General features: G+C 37.0%; 1 pseudogene; it reads left to right on the forward strand.

The window, feature by feature from the left end:
- The first annotated feature begins 254 nt into the window (after nucleotides 1–254).
- On the forward strand, nucleotides 255–339 carry LOC141565191 (U6 spliceosomal RNA; annotated as a pseudogene).
- The last annotated feature ends 4,480 nt before the right edge of the window (nucleotides 340–4,819 follow it).

Consider the following 4,819-nt stretch of genomic DNA (forward strand, 5'->3'; position numbering starts at 1 on the left):
GAAGATTGAACAAAAAGCCATTAGATTTGACAGGACACATACACAGATATTGTAGTCAATACATTAGTTCAATTTTAAATCTCTATTTTTGTATTAATTAATTCATTAAAAATTTATTAGATATCTATGGCAGAAACCAGTCATTGTGTGCCCACATTCTGCCTTGTAATTATCTTTCTCATTGTTGAATTCTTATGTAAAATGGCTACTTTTTCAGGATGAGGACCACAGATGAAGTAGGAAAGTAAAAGAAGGTGCTTGCTTAAATAGCACATATATTAAAATTGAAACAATACAGAGAACATTAGTGTGGCCTCTGCTCAAGAATGACATGCAAATGGGGGCGGAGCCAAGATGGCGGAGAAGAAACACACGACTCTATGAACGTCCTCACTCCCTCACAACCAATTAGATAAATTAAGTCTCAGAATTAGCTCAGGACTGATAGATACCACAAGGACTGGAAGCACGACTTACCAGCTGAAGAGAATCTGGAGTTTCAACAGACAAGGTCAGTCCCCAGGGGAGGAAGAAGAGAGGCCAGCACAGACGGCTGGGTGCTTGCATACTGCACCCATTGCGCTGGGAGGGGCTCTGGGATCAGAGAAGCCACTGAGGTAAAGGAATCTGGCACAGGCTGTTAGCTCTTCTCTGCTAATTATTTAGCAGTTCAGAAGAGAAAGCCAAAATACTTTAAAAACTCAGATTAGATTTTCCCCGATCCTGGAGGTGACTCAGCAGATCTCAGCACCAGGGGGTGTGGCCTCAGCTACCACCTGAGAATAGTTAAGAGATTGACAAGTGGGTGGATATGGCCCAAGGCAACACACACTGCCTAGCTTAGCTGGAGGGAGTGGAACTCAGCTCCAGGAAGTCCCAGAGAAGCGGAACCTTTGAACTAGGGACCGCGGTTTCTGGCAGACACTTCCAGTTTGAGCACAGGGGCTTTTCATGTCACCTGCTGCAGACATCCACTCCCCACCCGGACACATAGGCTGGGCTTTGTGCTGTATTTACTACTCAACGCCCTTGAGCACAGCAGTGCTAATCACCTCTGAGGCACTTCCAGGGAAGGGGTGGGGAACTCTCTCCCAGAGCTCTATCTTAGCTCAGGCGCAGGGGCTGCTGCATCCATCCGGTCTGGGAGGAAGCTGGTAAAGAAGTAAATTAATAATTTCCTACCCCAGGGACAGACCCCAAAAGATTTTTTTAAGTATGAGCAAAAAGCCAAGAAAAACCATAGATTCCTTCTACACAGAGAAAGAGCGGGTATCCAACCCCGAGGAAGTTAACAGCAGAGAGACAGCAGATAACAACCTAAAGGGGAACGATTCCTGCCCCCCGTCACATAACTCTCTCCTAGAAGAAACTCTTAAAAAATTAAGGGAGATTGAAGAAAAATGGGGAAATGAAAGGGAAGCTATGATAGAGAATAACAACGTCCTGAAATTGGAGTTGGAAAAAATAAAGAATTCACAGGAGATGCAGAGAAACAAAATTTGTGAATTAGAAAAGGTTAAAAAAACACAGGAAAGTAGGATTTCTGAATTGGAAAAGATAAAAAAGTCTCAAGAAAATAGAATTTCTGAATTGGAAAAAGAAAATAATTTTCAAAAAAAAAAATTAGGGAAATGGAAAAAAATTCAATAGAGCAAAATAATTCACTTAAAAACGAAATTGGGTATTTACAAAAAGAACTAAAAACTGTGAAAGAAGAAAATAACTCCTTAAAAGTCAGGATGGAACAAATAGAAATGAATGATTCACAGAGAACCCAAGAATCAGTCAAACAAAACAAAAAAAATGAGAAGCTGGAGAACAACGTCAAATACTTACTGGGAAAATCTATAGACCTGGAAAATAGATCTAGGAGAGATAATCTGCGGATTATTGGACTTCCAGAAAACTGACCAAAAAAAGAGCCTAGATTCTATTTTACAGGAAATTATCAAAGAGAACTGTCCAGAGATAATAGAAACAGAAGGGAAAGTAGATGTGGAAAGAATTCATTGAACTCCTTCTGAAATAGACCCTAAAAAAAGAACACCATGGAATATAGTGGCTAAGCTGCAGAATTACCACACAAAGGAGAAAATCCTGCAAGCAGCTAGAAAAAAAACAATTTAAATACCAAGGTGCCACAATAAGGGTCACCCAAGATCTGGCTGCCTCCACATTAAAAGCTAGAAGGGCCTGGAATCTGATATTCCGTAAGGCAAAAGATCAAGGACTGCAACCAAGAAGGAACTACCCAGCTAAGTTTAGCATCTTTTTCCATGGAAGAAGATGGTCATTCAATGAAACAGAGGAATTCCATATGTTTATAAGAAAAAAACCAGACTTAAACAAAAAATTTGATCTACATCCACAAGACTGAAGAGAAACAGAAAAAGGTACACAGAACCCTTGAGAATTGTAACTCTGTTGTGGGTATATAAAAAATACTCAAGGATAATTTGATTTTACTGATATAAAAGAAAAAAAGGGGGGTGTAGTAAAGGGAAGGAGGTCGTTTCAGAAAAAGGGGAAGGAATGATAAAAAGAGGGAAACTACATCTCAGGAAGAGGCATAGAAAATACACCATATCTGAGGGAACTTAGTGAGGGGGAGAATCATTCTGTGAATCTTATTCTCATCAGGAGAGGCTCAAAGAGTAAATAATTAACATATTTGTTTTTCAGAGAATTTTCTCTCACCTCATTAAAAGGGGGGAGAGGAAAAGGGAAAAGGAAAAGGAGAATAAGGGAAGGGACTTGGAGGGAGGGGGGAGGGATCCTAAAAAAAAAAAAAAAAGAGGGAGGGTTGCGCGTCACAAGGGGGGGTCTGTAAATTAAATATCGGGGAGGGGGATCAGGGGGGTCAAGGGAAAAAAGCATAATCTGGGGATAATACGATGGCAGGAAATACAGAATTAGTAATTTTAATTGTAAATGTAAATGGGATGAACGCTCCCATCAAACGGAGACGGATAGCAGATTGGATCAAAAAGCAGAACCCTACAATATGTTGTCTACAGGAAACACACTTAAAGCAGGGAGATACATACAGAGTAAAGGTAAAAGGTTGGAACAGAGCCTATTATGCTTCAGGTAAAGCCAAAAAAGCAGGGGTAGCTATCCTTATCTCAGATCAAGCAAAAGCAGAAGTTGATCTCGTTAAAAAAGATAAGGAAGGAAACTATATCCTGCTGAAAGGTAGCATAAATAATGAAGCCATATCAATACTAAACATATATGCACCAAGTGGTATAGCATCTAACTTTCTAAAGGAAAAGTTAAGAGAACTGCAAGAAGAAATAGACAGTAAAACTATAATAGTGGGAGATCTCAACCTTGCACTCTCAGATTTAGACAAATCAAACCACAAAACCAACAAGAAAGAAATTAAAAAAGTAAATAGAACATTAGAAAAACTAGGTATGATATACCTTTGGAGAAAACTGAATGGCAATAGAAAGGAATATACTTTCTTCTCAGCAGTTCATGGATCCTATACAAAAATAGACCATATATTAGGACATAAAGATCTCAAAATTAAATGTAGGAAGGCAGAAATAATAAATGCCTTCTTCTCAGATCACAATGCAATAAAAGCTACATTCAGTAAAAAGTTAGGGGTAAATAGACCAAAAAGTAATTGGAAACTGAATAATCTCATCTTGAAGAATGACTGGGTGAAAGAGCAAATTATAGAAACAATTAACAATTTCACCCAAGATAATGATAATGATGAGACATCATATCAAAATCTTTGGGATGCAGCTAAAGCAGTAATAAGGGGAAATTTTATATCTTTAGAGGCTTATTTGAAGAAAATTGAGAAAGAGAAGATTAACGAATTGGGCTTACAACTTAAAAGGCTAGAAAAAGACCAAATTATAAACCCCCAACCAAAAATTAAACTTGAAATACAGAAATTAAAAGGAGAAATCAATAAAATTGAAAGTAAAAAAACTATTGAATTAATAAATAAAACCAAGAGTTGGTTTTATGAAAAAGCCAATAAAATAGATAACCTTTGGTAAATTTGATTAAAAAAAAGAAAGAGGAAAATCAAATTGTTAGTCTTACAAATGAAAAGGGGGATCTTTCCACCAATGAAGAGGAAATTAGAGAAATAATAAGGAGTTACTTTGCCCAACTTTATGCCAATAAATTTGATAACTTAAGTGAAATGGATGACTTCCTCCAAAAATATAGGCTTCCTAGATTAACAGAGGAGGAAATAAATTGCTTAAATAGTCCCATTTCAGAAAAAGAAATAGAACAAGCTATTAATCAACTCCCCAGGAAAAAATCCCCAGGGCCAGATGGATTCACATGTGAATTCTACCAAACATTTAAAGAACAATTAGCCCCAATGTTATATAAATTATTTGAAAAAATAGGGGATGAAGGAGTCCTACCAAACTCCTTTTATGACACAGACATGGTACTGATACCTAAACCAGATAGATCGAAAACTGAGAAAGAAAATTATAGACCAATCTCCTTAATGAATATTGATGCTAAAATCTTAAATAAGATATTAGCAAAAAGACTTCAGAAAATCATCTCCAGGATAATACACTATGATCAAGTAGGATTTATTCCAGGAATGCAGGGCTGGTTTAATATTAGGAAAATTATTAGTATAATTGACCATATTAATAATCAAATTAATAAGAACCATATGATCATCTCAATAGATTCAGAAAAGGCATTTGACAAAATCCAACATCCATTCCTACTAAAAACTCTTGAGAGTACAGGAATAAATGGACTGTTCCTTAGAATAATCAGGAGCATATATTTAAGACCGTCAGTAAGCATAATATGC

Source organism: Sminthopsis crassicaudata, chromosome 3, assembly GCF_048593235.1.
Source record: "Sminthopsis crassicaudata isolate SCR6 chromosome 3, ASM4859323v1, whole genome shotgun sequence".
Classification (NCBI taxonomy): Eukaryota; Metazoa; Chordata; class Mammalia; order Dasyuromorphia; family Dasyuridae; genus Sminthopsis; species Sminthopsis crassicaudata.